This window comes from Neopelma chrysocephalum, unplaced genomic scaffold, assembly GCF_003984885.1.
Source record: "Neopelma chrysocephalum unplaced genomic scaffold, ASM398488v2 Primary Assembly neopelma1_119, whole genome shotgun sequence".
In the NCBI taxonomy this organism is placed as follows: domain Eukaryota; kingdom Metazoa; phylum Chordata; class Aves; order Passeriformes; family Pipridae; genus Neopelma; species Neopelma chrysocephalum.
The window spans coordinates 7,303,024-7,328,038 of NW_020897781.1; the positions used below are offsets into that span (position 1 = coordinate 7,303,024).

At 43.6% G+C, this 25,015-nt stretch overlaps 1 long non-coding RNA gene across 1 annotated transcript in view; it reads right to left on the reverse strand.

Moving 5' to 3' along the window:
* The window catches only part of LOC113974360, a 109,744-nt gene that overhangs the window by 34,357 nt on the left and 50,372 nt on the right, over nt 1-25,015 (reverse strand). The gene's annotated exons all lie outside the window — the stretch shown is intronic.

The following is a 25,015-nucleotide window of genomic DNA, read 5'->3' on the forward strand; positions in this document are numbered from 1 at the left end:
TAGAGCCACAGTCTTCATGTTCCTGTCCTTCTTCAGAGGTTGTCAGTGAAATCATATCTCCATTGGCAACATCACAATCGTCTCCACAGCAACAAATGTGATGCTGCAGAACACTGAAATGTCTATTTTTAAAAAGGTAGGAGGAAAACACAAATGTGGAGCATGTAGGGGTTGAACAGCCACACAAGTCTAATGACTATAATGGGAGGTGCATAAAAATACTCTCTGAAAGAGAAGCTGAGCAAAATCAGCTTCTGAAAATTTCTTCAAGAGTAACATCTCCTGGAACCCTTTAACATCTCACGGGTGAAGACAGCGAAGGAGTCACAGAGGCAGCAGAGTTCCCCCTGAGCTGGTATCCCTGTCTCTCTGCTGGGATGCTCCCAGCCCATGGAGCCAAGTGAGGGAGGTGCCAGGAGAGGTTCTGCACAGCCATGAAGGAGATCCCCATGTGTGGGACTGGCAGAGTGAGAGAGATCAGCTGATGGAAGGACAAGCCAGTGTTTTACACTGGGTTAAAGTGCAATTACTTAGAAAGACAATTTCTTTAGGTCCTTAAAAGGACCTGAAAAGGATTTGCAACCATAAAATATAAGGGGATTAAATTGAAAGGGAGTTTATTCTCCAAGTCTGATCCAGATGTAGCCAAAAGGCTGTAAGAAGTGTTGCCTTTAGGTTCCTTCAGCTGTTGCTAAAACTCCTAGGAAATTTCTGCTATGATTTGTATCATCCAGGGTTACAAAAACCTCTTCAGGTTAGCAGTTCTTGGAAATGTTTCTGACATTTTGGACTGAAATCTTAAAGAACTCCTCAAATGCAAGGGTGTGTGAATCCAAAATCTTATTGACTGGCCTTGTCCTAAACCTTTCTGTTCAGGTCAGGATTCTTGAGTGGCTGAGATCACCTTCTCCTTAGTAGAGAGTGGAATACTTGAGAGAAAAGACCCCCTCTATCCATCCTTGAGGAAACAGTCTTGGTTTAAAACATGAGCTGCAAGGACCATGGTTGTAGTGGTCATTAAGGCTGCGATGCACTGAATTCTTCCATTTCTGAGACGATTCTCTTGAGGAGAGTTTTTGTCTCCTCCATTCTCCCCTCTGCCAGTCCTGGGCTCTAAATAACACCCTGTCTCATGCATGAAGAAAGCAATGTGACCCTGATAGCCAGGAGGTGTGTTGCCACATGGCACAAGTCCTTCATACACTGACAGCCTTCACTTAGATCTCAGGAAAAGGTTCTTCCCCCAGAGGGTGGTTGGCACTGCCCAGGCTCCCCAGGGCAGTGGGCACAGCACCAAGGCTGCCAGAGCTCCAGGAGGGTTTGGACAACGCTCTGAGGGACAGGGTGGGATTGTTGAGGTGTCTGTGCAGGGCCAGGAGTTGGACTGGATGATCCTTGTGGGTCCCTTCCAGCTCAGAAGATTCCATGATTCTGTGATATTTACCAAAGACCCCAAAATAAAAGTGTGGAGTAAGAACAGATTTGGACAAATGAACCGTGCTGACCTGCGGTGCCTCCAAATCCCTTCTGGCCAACATTGCTATTGCCCACCTTTGTGAATTGCAAATTGTAATCAAATTTATGCAAAACAGAACTCTAAAAAGATGAAAAGGCTATGTTTAAACTTCGTATAGGAAGTATAGTGCTGTAAATATTTTTAATTGGTGCTGTGAGTTATGTTCTATGCAGCTTTTGCTGTGCACTGGGTATGTTTGGAGATCAGTAGTTTATGACTGGAACTGGTTGATGGTTTCCACTGAATGCACACTAACAAGAACCAGGATATGAGAGAACCATAAATAGTGTAGAATAGATGGGAATACTTTTCACTGCACAAATAATATATCCTTCTTCAAAATGAGTCTCTCTCCTCTGGCATGACAGCAGAATCTGATTGTCTTCAGTCTATTTGGGAAAAAACTCAACCCTCAGAAAATGCCAGTTTCTCAAAAAAACAGAGCAATGTATCAATTTTTGTGAAGGTATCACCTGGAAACATTTTATACCCTGGGAGGACTTTCAGAGAATACAAGATGTGGGAAATGTTTGCTCTGCCGGCCAGGGGTGTCTGGACACAGATCCAGATTCCTTTTCTCTCTGGATCAACCTAGAGGAGTGCCCATGCTCTGGGAAGAGCAGGTGGGCCTTCCTCAAAGCTTTGGAGGGATTTCAGCCTCACCTCCAGCACAGCTCAAACATTTTTTTAAGCCCCAGCGAAAATATTTTTTCAGGACGGGAAATCGATTTCCTTCCCAACTCCGCTTTTAAACAGCAGGTCAGAACAAACCCACCTACTGTTTCCTTCATGCTCTCAGAGGTTTGTCTTCCTCTGCCTCTTGTAATAATCGAAATTCAGATTGCATGAAAAGTGAGGCAATGGCACAGGACTGCTCTGCTCTCTGCAGCAGCACATCCAGCTGCCTGCAGGGAGAGAGCAGGGCAGCAGCAAAGCTCAGCCAGCCCTGGTCCCTCTCATGATGATTCCAGAAGTCCATGAATCCCACCCAAACCAGGCCCACGGGCACCAAAGTGGATGCCTGGCTGTGACCAATCCACACTGGAGGGATCTCTCTGCATTCAGAGCTGGGCATTAAATTTTGAAAAAAAAATCTGATCCCAAATTGTCAGATCTCTATGAACTAGGAAAAAAAAAAATCTATCTAAGAAAGCCACGTTTGGGGAACAAAGCTGAGCCTTGACCTTCAGGTGACATCAGTGGAAGCCCAGGGAGTTGTTAAATGTGCTTAAATTCCTGTGTAAGGAGAGATTAATTCTCTCTGCAAAATATTTTCAATAACTCTTAAATGCCAGAAGAATGAAACTACTCTGCTGAAAACCAAGGGACTCCGAACATTTCTCACATGTCTGTGTTTATAACATCACACTTTCAGGTAGGGCTGATTCTCCCTTCCTGACAACAGATATTTAGAGGTCTACATTCCTCCTAGTGACATAACTTTATCTCTTATTTTTGTATTGATAACAGAACATTAGCACACACCAGTGCAATTAATATTTTATAATTTTCCTACCTCATAAAATATAGAAATTTAAATCACCAAGGAATTAGAGGAATGAAAGGAGTATTATGTTAAAACAGCTACACAATGTGGTTTGCCTCATGTAATGGGACATGTTTAATGCAGTTTTACACAGCAGCCTTTCATCATTTACATTTGCCTCTGGCTTAATAAACTGTGTCATTCTGTTTAGGTTTGCTACAGTTGGATATAAATGGTTCCCAGGCAGCATCCTCAGGAATCACACCTGGAACGTGGCAATTGGCAACCAGCATTTTCATACATCACTTATGTGCTTCTGCCTCTCAGCCTTAAGGTTTAATATTTTATTTAGGAGGGTGCCAAGCACTTCCATTAAACTTGATGGCCAACCATGATACCAGACAGTGTAAATGATGGGAGGTCTGAGCCTCCTCACTTGGAGTAATGTCTTGTTCCAGGAGTCATCACACTGGTGAGGATACACACACCCCCCTGGGTCCTGGAGAGATAAAACAGGGTCTCTGACATCTATTTTGCTGTTACTAAAACATCTAAGTGTCCTTCTCCAAGAAGATAATGAAGTTAAAGACTCCAACAGGGCTGGGAACTCACCCCCAGCGTTCCAGGGGTTTTGGGTATGGACAGGAAAGAGCAAAGTCACATTCCAGGAGCTGGTTCATCATGGAAGTCGCATTTCCCAATGAACCTTTTCCTCTGTGCAGGACCCTCCACGGGCTGAGTAAGTTCCCCCCAAACAGCAAAGTCTGAATGCCTGTACAGAGCAGCATCTCCTGGAGACTCAGGAGCTCAGCCCACGCTCAGATCAGTTGACTCAACGTGTATTTTTAAGTCTACAACCACGGTAAGATTTCGCAAGACAAATTTTCTGTACATATCAGGGAGCTGTCAGGAAAGAGCCACTTTCACGCTGCAGCTGCCCCTGGGGACGTCAGAGCTGTCAGAAGTGCCAGCTCTGGGAGTTGGGAGCACGGGAACGCTGCTCAGGGCCTGTTTCTGACCCTTCTCTGACCATTTCAGGGCAGTGGCTCCGGTGCTTCTCAGCACACATGGACAGATCTGCTGCACAGCAAGGCTGTGGTGTGTGTGAGGGCACAGGGAGAGCTCACAGCCCCAAGAAGAGGAAGGGAAAGAAGCATCCTGGGGCTTCATGGAGCCCAGGGTGCAGCAGGGAAGTTTCAGTAGGAACAGGCAGGACTCTTCCCAGGGGCATCACTTAATGACACCAAAGGGGCAGTGAGGACTAAACAAACACTGCTTTTCCCAATCTGCAAGTGAGAAAAATACATTTATACACATTTTTACATGGCAGTCTGGCTTCCCTCTCTTCTTCAAATCAGGAGGCATTTAAAGAGACACCAGGAGCTTGGTGCCATGGGCCCATCTGAATTCTGTGGAGCTCAAGGTGCTTCATAGACCTGAGCACCCTGTGTGACACCTGAGCAGCACCTCAGTGCTGCAGAGACACAAACCACAGGCACAGGCAGGTCATGCTCTTAAAACAGGGGAACAGCAAGTCAACAGTAGTCAGAAAATGAAGACAGATGCCTTGACAACCTCTGTTTTCCAGTGTAAACATGACTCCAAGAGCAAACAAGGAGTATTAGATTTAGCACCCAATAAAACAAGAATAAACATTGTGGAGATTTCTTCAAAAATCACCTTTCACGGGCATTTTTATGCAGGCACAGTTTCTGATGTATAGAAAATGTTCACTTTATGAAAGAGATTGCAAGCACACAGGTCTCTGATCTCTTTCATAATTTTTCATTAAAAATCAGGCATTGTGCAGGGTTGAAAGTTCTCCAAGATTTTATTAAATTGGGCAACACCAGAGGAGAAATAACAAATATGTTCACAGGGATAAAGTTTTGCTCTCATTATAGCCTTCACACTTTCAATGCTGGGTTTCCATTCTTTCCCTCTGGCACTTCCTGGCTCTTGTTCATTTTGATGTTTATAGTCTTAATTTAAATATAGATGCAGTGTAATCTTTGCTATGCCATATCATATACACATCTTGTTTGGAAGTTGCTTTTTTTTATAGGCATGCCAAGGAATGCCTTTCATAAAATTCTACCTGAAATGTTCTTTACTCTTAAATAACAGAATTACAAAGTCAGCATAATGGTAGCAAAAGAATGTGAGAGTGAGAAAGGAAAAAAGGAAATTAAACAGGTAATAAAAGAGATTTTCAGATGAGATTTGGAAACAAAAGTAGTACCAGGAAGGCATTTCAATGGAAGGGAATTGCAGAGGAAAAGGTTCTAGTATAAATCTTACAGTAGAATAGAGTGTGCAGGCAAAAATTCACAAGTTATACAGAAAAGCAGCAGGGCCAATATAATTTGGGGAAGAAAGAACTGCCTAGAGAAGGATGTGGCTGCACCCTATGGCATGTCCATAATGGAACGGGCAGGGGAAGTGTGTGGAGAAAGGCAAGAGTTCACCATTAGGCACCAATACTCATTGGCAATGTCCTTAGGCACAACTAAATCCCCATCCAGGACATCATGGAGCTGGGAATCTGGGACAGGAGGATGTTCAGGCTCTGAGCACCACTGGCAAAGCAAAGAAGTCAAGAATGGGCAGCCAGTAAAACTGTGCTTTTAGACTAATCACCCTCAGAAGGAGATTACACTGAACTCAGCAACTGCACGGGTGGCTCCCGTTCACAGCAAACCTCATTTAATTCCAAATAGTTATGAAAGATAAATCCCAGCTGCAGTACTAACACATGCACAGCCCATCAAGGTATGAGAGGGAGGAGGCCAGAAAAAACACAGTACTTGTGTAACACTTCCACTCCTGCAATCACTGCAGTTAGTCCCCAAGTCCCTTAATCAAAACTCATCAAGAAAACAGAGTTGATGAAATCAGAAGAAATATTGCTTGAATAACTCTTGAGATGGGATTGGAGATTTTTGCAGCACTACATTATTAAAAATGATGGGCAAATCCTGATCAGCTTCTAATAACATCAGGTATAACAATCCACATGGTTTTAGTAGCTCCCTTTATCCATTTTAACTACGAAAGTGCTGATTATTGTAACCTGTCAATCTCAAGCAGGTTTGGAAAACCCATTGAAACGGAAAGCAATTCATTAAACCTGCAAGATATCAACAGAAATCAGCAAAGCAATATTTTTGAATTGCCCTCATCAACATTTTCTAAAACAAAAAGAACTCCAAAATGTAACACAATTTGAAAGTGTGATTTGACCAGTGTAATCAGTAAGACCTTCACTAGACTTTCAGGTAAACAGAAGAGCACCCAGGTTAAAGAGAAGGTAGAGAAAGTTTAAAAAATTTTTTTCTCTCTTGAAGATTTGATACAAAATCCACGACAGCCTCCTGCTGTCTGTCTTCACAGGGTTTGTCAGGAGCTAAATCATGTACTTTCCAACACAACACTACAAGAAATGCTGCGATAAATCCATTCTATGTCAGCATTGATGCATTATATACATTATTTGAAATTATAAAATACCCCTAATGCACTATTTTATTGCTTTTATAGATCAAATTTAAAGCAACATTACATTTCTGGTAACCTACTACACAAGATCTTGTGTTAGACAGACCTGTTCCTGTGCACAATGCAATGTACTCCTACCACAGACCACAACAAACACTTCCAAAAATTTCCCCAACGCCTGGAGTTTTTGCCCTGCTTTTCTGAACACTGGCCTATTGTGGCTGTTCCCTTTCCAAAGCAACAATAACTTGCAGGGGTCTAGAATTGCATTTTTTATATTGAACTCGATCCAGAGACAAACTTGGGTTGTGAGGATGGAGATTTCAAACCCATGGAAATCCAGGCACTTCTGAAGAGCTTGGACTTCAAATACTCCTATTTTTCTGGCATGTCCCAGGATTAGTGAAGGTTCATTACAGGATGGAGCTGCTGAGCACAGCTCTGGTGGGAGTTCTGCTCTGGAACACTCACAATTAATCCTTGTATGTGCTGCCTGAGGTCCCTCCAGCTGCATCTCCACAGTCATGTCATATATGTGTGTATTGAAATAAATACATTTCCTTTATTTGTTAAGAACAGGGGTGCTAAATGATCCAGTCCTTATAAAAAAAAAACAACTTTTAAGCACTTCTAGGATTAAATATTTCCTACAATGGAAGAGAAAAATGGATACCAGCACCTACAGAATCTTCCTGGGAGCGGACTTTATTGAGTTGTATGAATTTTCTGCTTCCAGATGCATTGAGAGCACAGGTTTTACTGTGTTCAGAGAATCTTCACTTCCAGTCTGGGTAGGAATCAGGGTTTATGGAGAAATGTGGAAATAATTAAAGTAGGGGAAAAAGCTACTCATGTTTTAATTCCATGCTTAGGTTCATTTGGAGTTTAAGATGAAGGGATGAGTCATCAGTCCTTATTTTATTCAAACCCAGCCCCTGGAGAGTGTTGGATTACACAAAGTTACAGTCTGTGCTCTGGCAAGAACCAGTTCTGCCTATTTTGCCATTTTTCTGATCCCTCATATTTGAGAATGAGCCTAAAACCCAGCAGCCCAAAGCCAAGCTTGTGTCCTACAGAGCCCCTGCCCTCCCTCCCCTGGGCTGCCATGGCCAAAAAAATGGGCCCTCAGGGGCTCCCAACACTGTCTGGGACATGAAGGACTGTGCAGGGCTGCTCACAGGAGCTGAGGCTTTAGGGTTATTGGTTGTGAAAACTTAGAGGAAGCACTTTCAGAAACACTTGACGTGAAAAGAAAGAGCTGCTTGTCTGTCTCACCAGTCCCCTTCCCCTCCCTTGGGGATGTCAGTACCTCAGGGCAAAGAGAAAACTGTTGGATGTTGCTTATAACAACTTCCGAAGTTCAGAGAGTGACCCTTCCTAAACCCCATGATTTTCTGACAAAAGCACTTGTAAATCAGAAGGGGCTTGTCTGTGTTTAAAGGTTTTGGTAAGGTCTGGGTTCAGTACTGCAGCACCAGGACGTGTTAAGGTTGTTCTTTCCAGCCTTCCCTCAGGCTGCTCTGACAGGAGACTGGATAGGGACTGATGGGCTCCTGGCTCTGCCTGTCCTTAGGACACCAAGCAGGTGTCTGGGAGCAGGGACACCCTGCTGAGGACTAGGGTGGCCCAGTCCTTATTTTGTTTGCAACCCCTTTTAGCCAGATATGCTCAGTTCCAACTGCTCTGCAGAAAACACAAGGAATTATACCAAGATAAATCCTCAGCTATTGGAAGTAGCTCAAAAGAAGAGAGACTGAGGTGTCCTTTCCATTCAGATCCACAGGCTTCAAAATTCCCCTCAGAAATGTATCTTTTCTGTCATATTATCAGATTTAGCAGTGGAAAACAGGGTTTCCAAAATGAGAAACAATTTGTTTCATCGTTAGAAACTTCTTCATCAGTTTGCCCAGACCACCTCATAGGATCTATGAGCACTTTATATCCATCAACACACATTTAACTGCCAGTCCCAGACAGGTTTTCCATCTTACAGACCATTAGCCCTCTGCAGTGAAGCACAAGCCTGATTTGACTCATGCACATATTGGGGTTTTGAGTTTGTTTGTTGGGTTGGTTGTTCCCCCCCCCCTTTTCACTCTCTTCCTCCAGCAGAGTTGAGAATAAAGTGATTTGGGTACTTTTTACAGAAGCCTCAGCTTCAGGGAGTAAAGGCCTGGCCACATCTTACCACTGAGTCAGACATCTAGTCCCAGGCTGGCAGTGAGCCTGAACTCCCTCTGCATTCCAAAAAGGAAAATCAGCACTTTGAAAGGGCAATTCATCTTTTCCCAAGACAGGCAGATGGATCACGGTCACCCTATGGAGGTTTAACTTCCCTGCATGGTCTACAGAGGGAACTCAAACCCAGCTTAGCTGGGCCAGCCTGTGCCTGGATATTCAACACACAGCTCCATCCCTGCACAAATGCAGCTGGATCCCGTGGTCCCCAAAAATGCACAATGAACGTGAACATTTCAGGCAATACTTGTAAATCTTCCTTCACTATACGGCACCTGAGGCCTGGTCTGAAAAACACTCTTGAAATCAAACTCCCTTTGACAGGAGATAAGAGAAAGTGTTACCTCATGTGCTACCTGCAAATCAAGGAACCAAATAGTCATTTGTGTTGGCAACTGAATGGGACAAAATAGATCAGCATATACATAATTGTTGGATGAATAATTCTGCACCTAAAATGTGAAAAGAACATTTTTAAAAAATGAGAGAGAAGCAAGTGAAGGCACTCAGAGCACCCAGGAAATGCACGAGAAGGTCCTGAGGTCTTGGGTCTCAGGAGACATTTTGTTTTATCTAAAAACTGGAATTCTTTTTAATTGGCCATGCTTCTTGGTTGTCAAATACCGTGTAATCTAAAGCCAAGCAGCACCAATAACAAGCACTACAAGAGTCAACTGGATCCCATCCAGACAACAATCAGCATAATGAAGTTTAGCAAGGACAAGAGTCTGAATCATCCTCCAGGAGAGGTCACTCACTTGGTAGCCCAGATTCAGGAACAGCAATTTTCACTTGAGCAAGAAGCGGATGAGAAAGAAGCCACATATTTCAGAGATGAAAGTTGGATTTACAATTAGAAGATATAAAAGCAAATATAAGATCAAAGGAGATTGAATGTTCAGGACTCCTGAATGAGTCATATGCCAAAAAGACTCCAGTCTAGGGAGGGTGTAGGATGAGGTGCAGCATTGCTGATTTCTGCATCTTCAGCACTATCAACAATTCCACTGCTGCTCAAGACTCAAATGTGGTCTATAAACCCAAGAAGACCCAAAGAGTGTTGATACATGTCTTGTTACTTCTGAGTAATCTAAGTTCACCCCTCCTAGAACTGTACCTTTCCATCTGCCCAACTGAACTGGATAAATCAGTATAGATCTGATGATGCTTCATCTGCATCATCATCCCTGTACAGATTGTGGATTCCTGAAAAGCTCAGCAAGTCAAATATTAAATACAATATTCATCACAGCCATTATGTGCCAGCACCAGCTCCATTCCTTGGTGCACCACAGGGCCACTGGGCAGGATGTTTCAAATTAGTCAGTGCTGTGGCTTTTTGTTCCTCTGATGAATGACATTTGCATGCTGCAGAGGAATCCAGCTCAGCTCCCACTGTGGCACACTCATTTCTCCAATAGAAATCGAGCATGCTGCCAAACCCTGTCCTGTGGCCCTCTCTCAGTCTGTTTATCAGGCAAAATTCCAGGAAATCGGGACTTTTCCTGACTAAGCACTTCGTTCTCTGACCCTTTAATATGATACACAAGAATTACACAGCAATGTAATTTACTACTGACGCTTTTCTGCAGACAGTTCCACACACAGTTCTGCTGCACATCTCAGTGTGAATTCAGCAACAAGCAGTGTAAGCAAGGGTTTGATCCCTCTGGGAGCTCTGAGCACAAACATTTCAGCCAGACTCCTTCTTTGGCTTTTGACCAGTCTCTTGAGCAACTCCAGTGTCTCTACCTGTGGCATGGGAGGTAAGGAAAGCTTTGTCCTGTCTGCACAGCAGTTTAAAAAGCAAAAAATAATGAATGGCACAGCACCCAGCCAGGAATTAGCAGTACATTTAGAAGCACCAACAGAAAGGATTTCATTCAGAAATGAGGAAAAACATAAGAGATGAAAGGATGTCTTCTAAGGGAAGCAGTGAAATGCCTTCCAAATGGAGTGCATGTATGAAAGGAAGAAATGTTTCCAGTGCCATAAATACATATTGAAAATAAATGTTATATATATTAATATATTAAAATATATTAAAAAGAAGTACAAATATATATATAATCCAGCTGTGTACAAATACACAAATAGAGTCACAACCTGAGGAGCCAAAAGCAGCTTCTTTTTTGAAAGAAAAGGGGGCAAATCATGCAGGAAGATGGGACAGACATGAGACTGGACTAATATTGCCTCTGTTTCCCAAAAGCTTTATGAATATATAAGTATATAAACCCCCAACTTTTACCCATGTCATAAGTTCTCACGACAATTGTTCTTAAATGCAAATTTTGGGTTTCACCTTAAAAGTGAACGAGGAAAGAAAACCAAATACATCAATGACATATGAAACAGGACCCATTTCACTCTAAAGCCCAGGTATGTCCCAGATAGAGCAACAAAAAGAGAAGAAACAGAGTTTTAGGAAGCAATCCTGCCATGACAACCTCTTCACCAGTGCCTTTATGGCTCTTCCCAGGCTACAGGGGGATGTGGATTGTGGCAGCATCTCCCCATGGGCAACACTTACTTTTTCCAGGCCAGGAATTCAGCATTCCTCATCTTATCTCACCTCTGCTGCTCTTCATTGCCCACCTCTGTACAACCATCCCCTAAAGCAGGGAGGTTTTAGTGAGCAAACCACTCATATACCACTTCAGACAAGATATTTCCCAAAGCCTGAGGTGCCAAGGAATTCACTTTTCTCCCGAGCAGAGGTGTCGGTGCCCTCCAGAGTGCTCTGACCACTGCAGCTGCCTGAGCTGGCTGCACACAAGCACACACACAGGCACCAGCTGAGGAGGTAAAAACAGCTTCTTTTTTGGCAGAAAAATTGCCAAATCATGCGGGAGGATGAGAAGAATTTAACATCAGAATAACACTGCCTCTGCTTCCCAACAGCCTTCTGAATTCAGAAATATTCAAGCATGAGAAAGGACATCTAGAAACTCCATAATCTGAGTCTTAATCTGGCCCTTTACTGAGAAGAAAAAAAAGGTATTAATTAAAATACATCTACAGAAAGCCCCAAGAAGCTGCATTTTAGAAGCAGACCTTTAATATGCTGTTGAGAAGAGACAGGTAGGCAAAGCCCATGGAAAGAGGGATTAAAACTACAGGTTGAGAAAAAAGGATTGCAGTGGTCCTTTCCCTGGCTGACTGAGGGCCTTGGCCAAGTCACTCCACCTCAGGAAAAAGAGGAGAATACTTAGCTGTTTTAGATGAATACAGTCAATATTTTCAAAGCACATCACAGAGGGTAACACACAGAAGGAGCTGCACAAGGATAAAAGTAGCAGTGCTCAATTCTCTGTCATCAGTAATACCATAATTCCTCTTCCTAACAGGCCAGTGTGTTTGGGGGGTTTTCTGTTCCAAATTCCATAATGCAAGAGAATCCTCAGAACAAAATGAAGGCTTTAAACATCATGGCCTGTTTAATCCAATCATTTAATCAAATTAGAGGAAGCAGAAAAGCAGCAAAATGAGGAACAAGAGGCTGAGAAAGAATGAAGACATTAAAAAAAAAAAACTCATACCCTGATTGTGGTTTTTCTCAGCTTGGAAAGCAGCTGATTTCTATGTGTCCTGATCCCTGGCATTTTTAAAAGTAGTGTCACCACTGATGCCCCACTGCAGATGAAGGCTGTGCTCCATGGAGTGTATCCCAGCAGTTCCTCATCACTCATCCCTTCCAACTCAGCAGCACAGACAGCCCAGAGCATCAATCCACAGTGACATTTGGGCTCCAGTTATATATCATTGCATTAAAAGCCCAAGAGCTGATCTTGCAGCATCGTCCTTCCCTATGAAGCCCATTTAGGAGATTCCTAAATGCCTTTTAAAACAAAGCTATGAGGAGAGCTCTGGTAATTACAAGAGACTAACCACTTTGAGGGGTAATTTGTGGTGGCTCCTGGTGGACACTTGCTGCTCTCACCTGTGTTTCTGGGCCTTTTGAAGCTTCTGTTGAATAAGAATTTTAACTGCTCGGTAGCAGAGGCTCAGCCCTCTCAGCCTACATGAAAGCTGGCAATTACACAGCTGCAGACAACACAAAAAGCCTTTAAGAAAACTGCACATTTGCTACTTTAATAACACCTCTGCCTCCTCTCTGCTTGGCAAACCAGGTGCAGATTGAAAGGCTCAGATCCCGCAGGGGAACGATAAGGGAAGGGAGAACAATTCCACCCAGGATCCTGCAGAGTGAGGTGAGTGTGTCAGGGCTGTTCCCCTTCCCCAGCCACCTCCTGAAATTCCTTCTCTTCTCCCAGAGCTCCAGTGACCTGAAGCCAGCGCTGCAGGGGCCCCAGGAATTGTGCACATGTTCCTGCAGCACTGACCTTCTGTGCAGCTCCTGTTAATTAACAGGATTTGCATTTCCATTGGGCATGACTCCACTACACACTTTGTTCCATCCCCAGGGGCCCGTGTTATTTCCTGGTTGGAGGGCACAGAGGGGGATATCAGTGTCCATTTAGCTGGGTGAGATAATTCAGGGGCAGGGTGGCACTTCTGTCAGCCCAGGGACATGGCTGTGGTTACCCTGCCATCCCTCTTGCCAGCAGTGCAAAAAGCACCCAAATATTTAGGGTTTCAACTATTTTTTCCCCCCCTTTCTCCCTTATCCTCTTTTCCTTACTTCTTCCCTCTGAACATGCCTATTCCCTCTTCCTTCCCACTGTTTTTACAACAACACATTGAGCATGAAATACTCCCATGATGTTCCACTACCCCAACTTGCTGTTCACCACATCATTTAGCAGAGGCAGTCCTGCTCTGACTTCAGTTTGAAATTGGAAGCACAGTAAAACAGGAATTAAATTTAATGTTTATAGAGGTCCTTGCTGTTAGACAGCAGAATGGTTAGGGTTGGAAGGGACCTTAAGGATCATCTAATTCCAACCCCCAAATATCTTCCTTCCCTTTATTCTTCCACTTGACTGAGAACCTTTAAGTTGCTTAATTCTTCAGCACTGGACATAACTTTACCCTTGAACAGAAGAGTATTTTCTTCTGCTCAGCTTGAAAGTTAGTTTTAACTGATTAACTCAGACATGCTCCAGAAAGATTTTCTTTTAATTCAATTTTTAAATGAAGAACATCGTGTTCACATAAGGGGGGAGGGAAAAGGGTTGATTTCTCAATAATTATTAAAAAGACCAGAATTTCAATTAAATTCATGACCAGTAACAGGAAGGGTAAGAGAATCCAATTATATCAACTCTTGCTTCCATCAGATGCTCCATGGGAATAAAGATGATCACATGTGTGAGTAGAAATTGCAATCTGAGATCCCACATTAAGATATTGGCTCTGAACTGCAGTAAAAAAGCTTTGATTTTCTGCCACTTTCCCTGACAAGGGATGCACTTCTCTCCCCTAATTCACAAAAAATCAGCATTTATCACCAAGGTTTCCTTTGGGTTGAGAGATACCAAGAACCCATTACAAGCACCTTATCCTGCATCCTCCCAGTGCATTAAAGATGTGTGAATTTGCCATCAGCTCAGCTGGATCGTGATTAGTGGAAGCAGAATTGTGCCAGCCACTCTATAAATGGAATTTTCAAGACAGAAAAAAGCAAAAACTAAAAACCCAAACCAACAACCAAATATATGCTGTTCAACAGGATGAGAGATGGAGAAAATTCTCGACTGTCGGAACAACTGCAGTTGTGAGGAGAAAAAGGATGTGTGTGTGTCCAGTGTTCATTAATTCAAAAAAAAACAAAGAGAAGAAAATAAATATTTCCCTTTCATATTTGTCTCATTGCAGGGATTTCACCTCACTGCCACAATCGTGAGTTGAAAGGCTCTGCCTGTTGCAGGAGGGGATGGGCACAGCACCACACAATCCCTGTGCAGTGATATTTGCTTTAATATCCCACCCAGGCAAGCAGAAAAGGCCAAACTAAAAGTACTTCTACAAAATGAAGGGGGTGAAGTTTAAGAGGTTACAGCTCAAGAATCAGCTGCAAAATAAATTTGTAAGGTCAGTTTTCTGCAGCTTTGCACCTTTGTATTGTCACAGACACTCTCATGCATCCATAAAGATGTACTCAAACACTTGTAAATCACAACAGCACTTGGGAAACACTGAAAAAAACCTCTTCTGGGGTGCAGATATATGAGTTGGGACTCATTATCACCCACCTGGTCTGCTCTACATCCTTTGCTGCTGTTTTCCTGCAGAAAGGCAATTTCACCAAGGGAATAACCAGCAAAAAAATCTCTGGTACAATATTAGGAGTATAAAATCCCTTATTTTGGCTAAATAGTCCTGCCCCAAAAAGGCAATATTTTTAATAAAGGGAACCTCTTCAAACGTGATGATTTACTGATGCTGCTGCTTTACTGCGTCTGGGAGTTTCTACACAAGATGACAGGCAAACCTGATCAAATTTTCTGAGGTATTTAAAAGCACACTATTCAATTCTCAGGTGCTAAAATAGCATCACTATTAAAGTCTAAATGTGAGAACACCAAGAATAGCCTTTTTCTGCAGGAAAACATAGAAGAATATTAACTAGACAGAATTGGTTCACACTGGAATTTTACCACGTTAAGATTGATGCTCTGTGCAAAACAACCACACAGATACTTCATTTGCAGGGGCCACGCTGGATTTTCTACACAGATAAAATGGACACATTTACTTTGGAAATGGTATGTTTTGAATGTCACATTTTTAATATGATGGAAACTTTTATTCACCCTTTATTCATAAACAAGCCCGGCAACTTTCTGAGACTATTGCTACACTGAAATAATGGTGCAATTATACTCATATTTAATTTATGATGGAAGCCAAAAAAGCTGCTTTCACTCCTTGAATTTCCAGTACTTCTGTTAACTCGCTGTAAGCCAGCCCACAGAGTGACAGGCTTGGTTTTCCTCTGTTTTTCTCTTGTTTCAGAAAGCAACATAACCAACCAACTAAACTCTGGTATCAAAGCTCATCCAGGCTGTGACAGCAGTGACACATGTCAGCACTGACTGAAAAAAAAAAGCCATTGACCACGAAAACCAAAATACGGTTTTTTTCCGAAAGGAAATATTTGCTTCTTCCTAAGGGCAAGTCATTTTATATTTAAAAAATGGGAGAAAATTATTCATACTGTTTGACACCAAATGAACCCAGGCAGCTGCAACTAGACCTCAATGAAATTTAAAGCATCATTCAGAACATTTTATCTCCAGCCCACTGGGAATAACTGAGCATAAGCAACACGAATAAAGGTGCTCAACATCGTTCCTGTCCTCACTTTGACTCGGGCACAGACTGTCAGAGGAGACATACCTTCAGTAATGGAGGGGATTTTCCAAAGGACAAACACACTTCACAGGAAAATATCTAGTTCCAGGGGCTTTTTAGGTTTTAAAATGGATTTTTAGATAAATAATGGCAATTACAATTACTGTCCATATCTGCTCACAGAGGTTCTCCCACTCATGCAAGGGCTGAGAAAATAAAGAGAATAGCTGGATAAACGAGTCAGAAATCAGCAGTGGAAGGAAAGGGAGATAGCAAAAAACCATTACCTGACAGCAGAGAGATACAGAGCTCAGCCTTTTTATCAGTGTTTGACTAATGGAACTTCAAAATTAGCCACAGGAGGAAGGGAAGGAGCTCAAGCCCAAATGGTGACACTGAAAAGGATGCTTGTGAAAAAACACTGAGCTGCCAGACCCCACTCTTGGCTCTCAGACACTCAGAGATGCCTGGACTCGGGCACCTTGCTGTTCTCAGTGTCACACTTCACCCAGGGCCTGTTCAAAATTCATAGAAATCAGAACAAAATTCATGTTGTGCTTTGATACACAAAATGTACACCCAGGGTTTAGTCTCATCTCCCAGAACAGGCAACAGGTTATTGACTGACTGGTTGGTTGTTATGCAGCACATCAAGCCTGGTCTCCCATGGGATAACAGCCATGGGCATCTCTTCAGGAGCCTGGGCACCACTGCAGAGACAGAGCAAGGCAAGTTTGGGTAGGAGGGCAAGTTTTCACAAGTGAGAAACAAGATTTTCTGTTCTTAAAGCTGTTTCTTAATTCAGCAGTTCCTAAAGTCCATCAATTTAATCCTTCATACTTCCCTGGCCCTAACCTGGCCCGTCCCATACTATTCCTCTTCTTGTCTAACCCCTCTCCCCTGATTTTCAGATGTGGTGACATCAACCTGCCCTCAGCAGCTACTACAAGAGAGGGAAACCACTTCCCACTGCCCACCTCATTCCTAATGCTTAAACAAAAACACCTTTCTCCTTGGAACACCTGTTTTCCCTTTCTTATTTCTTGCATTAATATTAAAACAAATATTTAAGAAGCTTGGTCTTGAATGCGGTGTTAACCACAGCAGTATTAAAATTAACAAACAGTCAACTCATTTGTGCCTCTAGTTTTTAAAACAGACACACACTAATGAATTATGGACTGACCAGGCACAGGCCCACAACAATTGCAACCTTTAGAAATCCTAGTTTTTTTCCAAAATGAGAAAAGGCCCAAGGTCAGTAGAGGGCAGCCGTGAAACCTCCTGCATCCACTGACCACCCTGGTCCATGTTCTGTGGTCTGAGATCTGGTCCTTAACCAGGAGAGCCAGTGACAACTGACAGGCCTAACTTCAAACCAGACAAAGCCTAATTTTAAACTATATCAACACAAGTGCTGTGATAACACTTCTAAATAACCTCTTAAGCACTACTGTTCCTCTCCTGGGCTCTCCATCCCTAAATTGGTATGACTGGGGAGTTTAGGATGCTTCTGAAATGCTTTGATGGTCTTTAGTTTTCCATTTTCTTCCCTCACAGAGCTCTTCCCTCTCACTGAGTCAATAGAATAATGAGGAGACTGTTCTTAGGTTTGAAGCTGAGTAAGTGACATTTCTATTCATTATTTATGTGCCTTGAAAGTCTCATGAATACCACCCCTGATAAACACCTTATTTCTATCAGTTTATTTCTAGATCACCATCACATACAAAGTGTGCTGCAGGTAGCGGCTAAATCCAATATTTATGAAGTGATTTTTCTTTCAATGAATATATAGAAACTCAGTGTGGTTACAACTACAGCTATTCTTTGAAATTCCAAACTGGGGACACATTGAGTAGAAACACATCTCTGTTGGCACTTACACAACAGCTTGAAAACGTCATAATCTTTCAAAAAAGCTCCAGTGGATGTAGTCACGTTGTGCTGTGCAGAATTAGCTCTACATCAAGGTTTACTTACTCCAGGGAGTAAGTTCTGTTTCTCTGAGCAGTGTAGCAGTGCACCAACCATCACTGTCAGCATCCCCTGGGCTGAGGGCACAGTGACCTCTCCGACAGCCACAGGCAGAGGTTTCAGAGGTGACAGCAAAGAGTTTAAGTCCATGCACAAGTGAGCAGGTGGGTCAGGGGGAGGTTTGGATCAGCTCAGCACAGCAGGAAGTTGGGCAGGTGTCACTTTGGCCATCTGAGAGACCTCCAAGGCCAGCCCGAGGCACAGCTCTGGAACAGCCCCTGCTGGTGTCAAATGTATGGATAGGTCAAACCTCTAATTGGATTAAACCTTGCTGGAAAGCTTCTCTGGGTTGAACTTCACCAGCTGCTCTCCAACACTGCAATTACAGGGTGTCCATTCACAGCAGTGCCAGACAAAGCCTGGGAAACTCATGCAATTCAGGATTTTTAAAACTTCCAGAAGAAGGTAAGGAAGACAGGGATCTCCAGGCTGGATTTTGTTTGTCATCCTGGATAACTCCAACAGATTCAGCAAGTTTAACCATAGAATTTCATGGCTTTCATGTCCTTGTTTACAGGACTTTGTTGTAGGTCATTGCACAAGTACACACAAATTGAGATGCCTTGGTAAAATAACAGGGAGTAACTAGAACTGACACATTTTAGGCTGCAGTTACTGATAAAGAATGATAATGAATGAATGAAATACAACTCCGTTGTACAGATAATATGGGGAAAAATGGTGCAAAGCTGAATAAACAGCAGCATTTAATGACTGCCTTGACAACAAGCTATACATTTTGCTCAAATCAAAGACTAGAAATTGTATATGACTGCAGATTAAAAAACAAATTATACCTCTCACTACAGCCTCTGCCAATTCCACGGGTCTGTACAACCCATTTTTTTTTTCATATTTTAAGAATCATCACAGTTGTTCTGTAGAAGGTTGGAGGTCACAGTGCACTTCAATGAAAATCAGAGAATCACAGAATGGTTTGGGTTGGAAAGGATCTTAAAGCTCATCCAGTTCCACCCCCTGCCATGGGCAGGGACACCTTCCACTAGCCCAGGTTGCTCCAAGCCCCATCCAACCTGGCCTTGGACACTTCCAGGGATGGGGCAGCCACAGCTTCTCTGGGCAACCTGTGCCAGGGCCTCCCCACCCTCACAGGGAAGAATTTCTTCTGTATATCCAACCTACATTTCCCCTCTCTCAGTTTGAGCCCATTCCTCCTCTTCCTATCACTACAGTTCCTGACAAAGAGACTGCTCCTCCAGGAACACTTCAGAATTGTCTGCTCACATTGACAGGATTTTTAATGACTCCCCTGCAGGATATTGGCTGCTCTGTTCCAGCCATGTCCACTTGCCAGTTGTGGGGTCAGTGCAGAACCCCCTCTCTATCTCCCCTGGGAGCCCAGGGCTCATCCCTGAGCTGCCTCACATCACACAGAAACCTAAAAGCCTTTTGGTCCCAGTGAAGGCCCAAAGCCAGGACCTTCCAAACCTCTGGGATATCAGGAAGTTTTGACTCGCAGCCTTTGATCCAAACACCATTCAGTGATCCAACAGCACCATCCATCCAAACCCCACATTGTTCATCCTCTGAATCCGCACAGCCAAAGGAACCTTGTTAATACAGGTGACTGAAAGATTTCAGGGCAGCTCACACTGAAACTGTGCAAGAGGATTGATGGGATTTTAATGCCAAATCTAATTTGAACTCTCATCCAGCCTCTGAAGTGAAGCAAAGGCTGATGTACATCTGAGTGCCCACAGCTCTTCCCTACAACATCACTGCTCTGCAGCCATTCCCAGCTTCTCCCTGATCCCACTCAGCCAGCAGCAACCAGCAGTGGCCACAGGCAGTTGTGAGTTATTTTCCTCTGAATCTGACAAACTTCCCTCTGACTCAGCCTGCTCTTCATTCCAAAATAGGGAAGAGGAAAGCAGCCAAGCTGAGGAGAGGAGGAGGAAAGGGAGGAGCAGGCAGTGGATCTGTTTTTGGAAAGAAGAGCAACAGGAAGCTCAGATGCCCCTGAGTCCCAGGAAGAACATTTTTGATCTTTTCTTCCCCATTGAATTCAACACTCACATGGATCTTGGAATAACAGTGGAGCAGAATCAATGGGCACAGCATTCTTCTGGCATGAAGGCAGAAGTAGTGGGTAATTACACTAAAGATGTTTTTGGCACACATAGCCACCACCCATGAAGAGCATGGTCAGAAATCCTGGCAATCAGCACAGAACAGATCTAAATGGAAGAATTTCACCCTAAGAATGCCCCAGTTTGTGGCAGGATCAAATAGAGGAGACACTGCAGTCTTTATTTGATAATTTGCTCTTTTCTCTGCCCCTCTGAGCACATTACAAGAGTAAATCCTCCCTCTCTCAGATTCATTTGTAAAGAAAATCTCTGTGCCCAGTTCTGCAGTCACTCAGCATCCAAACCTGGAACTGCTGTGAGCTGGCTCTGGGACTGATGGAACCTGAGAGCTGTTAGCAAGAGAAATGAGTTAGAAAATATCCATAATGAGAACATGACCAAAAATAATGTATAAAAATGAGAATCCATCCATCCCAACAGGAAGGCAGCCACAAAACACTATGTGTGCTCCTTAAACACCCTGCAGCAGGCAGTGCTTGCTCTCTGAAGTTCTCCTGCATTGAGGATCATGTTAGGAAAACTGAGCAAGGGTTTGTAGTTTGGCTCTCATTTCATGTCTGCCACTCACTCCCCTCTGTGCCTACAGAGATGCCAACCAGGCCCTTTACAAAACCCTTTAAATACTTGAAACACATTTTGCTTATCTAAATGCCAGAGCTACTGCCTGTGTTCAGCACTTGCTCCCTTGGGGGACCATTTCTCCAGGGAAAGAGTGCCCTCAGCCTTCACGGGGCTGTTTCATTGCAGTTCAAGGGGCAGGGAAAAGTCTCTTGTCCTCTTTCTACTCCTGGGACCCACAAAGGGTTTGTGAGGCAGCTGAGCCCTTCTTTCCAAGGGAATGTTGTTCCCACCAAAGTTACAGAAATTCATGGGTCCAGGTCCAGTGTTCCCAGCGCCAGTGGGTGTGATTGGATTTTGGGCCAGTCTGCCAGAGGGATGGGTGGTAAAAAACAGCTGTACAAAGGAAGAGAAAATTAGGAAAGGGCTATCAGAGGAAAATCCCTGGGCAGGGCACAGAGTCAAGATGAAGGAGCACAGAGGAATATCAGTGCAGACCTTGGAAGTGGTGGTGGAAGGGTTGGCCATGACAAGGAGCTGGAGCTGGACCTCAGGAGAGCACAAAAAATGGAATTTCCTGTTTCTCAAGTGTGGATGTAAATAAACCCTGCTCACACTCAGCTCACAGCAGATGTTCAGCAGAAGCCCAAAGCTGCACTGAACACCAAGTTCACGTGTTTGACCCCAGTGTTCCCCGTGGACAGAAGGGACGTGGGGAGGCAGGAGAGGCACACAGGGAGGACAACACCATCCCTGCACTGCCCCACAAAATGGACCACTCACTGCAGGCCTGTTGCCATAACAACCATAAGAAATGTCCATTAATAGAATATCCTCTGCCAGCAGGGGATCATGTTGGCAGAGATTTAACTCCAGCTCCTTACAATGCACCTGCTCCTTAAATATCTGTATAGATACACATATATGTATCATCAGAATATGTGTAAGTGAATACATATCTATCCACACAAGAACTACAGTCAGAGGAAATACAGCTGTGTGACTACCCAAGCTATGAGGACAAACACTCAGCTCTGTGGTCTCAGGTCCTCTGCTCCTCCTCTGTGCTGAGAAAGACATTTGTTTAAGGTTTGTGGCCTTGGAGCCCTGCATAAGTCCTGTCAACTCTGTCCAGGGAGAATTCACCAAAGCCTCTTGCTGCCTCTCCTGTTCAAGAAGCAAAAAAGATGAAGGGCTGTTCCACTTATTTCAATAGAATGTCAAAAAAATACTGAGAGTGCCCAGATAAGAAAGCAATTTCTCTGGCAGGAAAGAGGCAGTGGATTCTTGACAGTATTTGCAGATCCCAGACAAACAGAACAGTTCTTTCTCAGATTGCTGTGTGATGCAAGAGACCTTTACCACATCCTTTCAATGAATATCTGCATCTTAAACCTCCTGTGACAACTAAGGGGTTTAGTCAAAGAGACATTTATCACAGAAATCACATTACCTTTTTTTTTTTTATTTTTATTTCTGCACTTCAGTTATCACAGCAGCGAGAGACTTCTGAACTACGCTCCCCTGATAACTGTAATAGCTCCCTCCAGTCACTGCCATCAGGGTTCCCTGAGAGGAATTGAACACCGTAAACTCAACCCCCTTCCAACACAATGACAGTCATTGTTTTCCAACCCTACCTATTGCCAGCACTAATGACACCTCTGCCTTCCACCACGCGGGGAAGTGACACCACCAGAGCTCCCTCCTCGCAGCCCTTCACCCCCCTGGGACACAGCCCCCGAGGCAGCAGAGCAACCCTCACCCCACGAATCCTTGTGTGGAATAAAGATGTGTAAAATAGACGCTTTATGTGTAACAAACCCCATCCCCTTGTGCTCACAATCCAAGAATAAACCGCCCTTCAAAGCCTCTGTAGGGCACCTGGGTACCCCCAGCCTGCTGAGCCAACACCCCCTGAGCAAGGGGAGCTGTAGGGGTTTGCAACTCTGGGACCACAAACACTTGTCAAAGGATGCTGGTGGCTCTCACACCCAAGAAGCCACCAATGCAAACAGATTTATGCAAAAATAATGGTTAAGCAAATGAAAACTTTGAGCTCTCCAGGCTCAGCTCAGGGCTCTCCTGTCAGGCTCCTCTCCTATCCTACATCTGGGGCTGTCTGATGGCTCTAGCAAGAAACAGTGAAATCCCTCAAGGGTCACTTTTATCTTCTTGGCTTTTTTAAAATTACTTCATTAGGTGAAGGAAAACGATGCCATCAGTCCCCTTCCTCCCTCCCCAGCTCTCTCTCACAAGTGTAGAACCTCTTGGACTCTATTCCTAGGGTTTACTGGGGAGGCAAGTGTCACAACCCACAGGATTCAGGAGGGAAACTGAGGCACAGGAGCTCAGCTCACATGTCTGCAGCAGGGTCACCCTGTGACACAGTCAGGAATTCCAGGCCCATTGACCACAACCCTGTGTCACCCCCTGGATCTCACTGCTCACCAGCAAAACCCACCCCCCAGCTGGGCTCCTAAGGATCTCTACTGTGCCTGATAACTCTCTCCCCAGAGTCCTCACGTCTCACCTGCACCAGGTGATCCACTGGGATAAATGGGATTATAAAAAAAAAGCTTCCCAAGGACCTGATTGCACCACTAATATTTACTCCTGGACTCCTGCAGCTGCTTTAATCGTAGTGATGTTGGGCTAAACTTCGAAATAAACAACACTCCGCATTTTCCACCACCATTAAATGTAATTAATGGATACAATTAATCAGCCAAAGGCAAATCCTATGGCAGAGAGTCCATAGCAATGTAAATTTTTGTCTATTTTTTGAAGGTATTTTATTTACTTGGCACCTTTGGCTTTGTGTTTCATTCATCATAATCTTTTTATCCCCCAAAATCTCTACTGATTTCATTTCAAACTCAGCTCTTAATCTCATTTAATACATGTAGCTGTTAGACATTTCATATTTTAGTTGCCTGGGAAGTTCACAAAACCAGCTTTTTAGAATCTCATTTTTCATTTAAATATTTTTCAGATTCTGTTTTCAGCACACTCACTCACTTGGTTTTCTGTACTCTGAGTCTAAATAAATGTGTATCACGACAAACCTGTGACTACAGGGCAGTAAATATTCAAGTTCCACCTGCAAAGAGCTGATTCCCAGACTTTGTGTGTCTGATTTGGAGCCTCTAAGGTCTCCAAATGAGGGTATGATATTGGCACATGATAAGGCACCTCATTTGTGTGTCCAGTTCCTCTGGACACCTTCAACTGGCTTTTTATTTTCCCCACAGCAACACCATTTATGCATCCAGTGCCACTAATCCCACTTGTTGATTAATAAAGGAATCATGTATATGTTTTACTGAAAAATTGCATGAAAAAAATCAGAGCACAGGTATTTGAGGAAGGAAGACTAACGTGAAAAATCTGAGCCCTCCTTTTCCAAGCAGGTCCAAGTTGCATCAATGTTGAAAGCCAGCTGAAGTCAGGCACGTAAAGCAGAAGCAAAATCATCTTTCTATATAGTCAAGAGATTTTTATCCCAAGGGCTGCTGAAGAGCTTTTCCATGATATGTAATGTGATCTCAAAAAAGAGAATAAATTCTGGGCTGAAACCTGAAACTTTTCCATAAGAGAAACTTAAAGTATGGGCAGAATATATTGTGCATTAAAATTGCAATGGGATATATTGCTGGGACACAGGCTTGACATCAGAGGTCTTTGAAAAGGCACTTGCAGTGCCATGAGATCCTTGTAAGGTCTAGATAAAATTTTAAAAATCAGCTTTAAATCAGAGCTAAAAGGGCTCATTAGTGCCACGTGGTTTCTCTTGCTCCTGGTGGGCAACCAACACACTCATGTGGGTGGGGAAGGGCTGCAGGTCCTGCCTGGACTCTGCTCTTCTCACAGCTCAGCTTCTCAACTGGGGCAGAGGGGAAGAGAAAAAACTTAGCTGGGAACTGACTTTTGGGTGAAAACTCAATAAATAATGGAAAGCAGCTTTATCTCTCTTCACACAATGACATTTTTGTTAGCAGATAATTCTCAGATTCTTCCAACCAGAAGTTTGCTGAAGCAACTCCACTGGGACACCAGCAGCAAAATTCTGAGTTATTTGTCAGTGACTGTTCTGGTTAAACAGATTTTCTGCCAGTTCTCTACCAAAAAAAATCAGGAGCTTCATGAAGAGGCCTCCTCAAAATAGTGTGGTACAAACTTGCCCTCTGCAGTTAATGTGCTGCAACAAACTTTTCCTTTCAAACTGACCTCAGCAGGGCCTTTCCATGGGAGAAATGAGTTCCTGTATCCCTGCAAGGATCAATCTCTTCACCAGTGACTCCTCCTTCA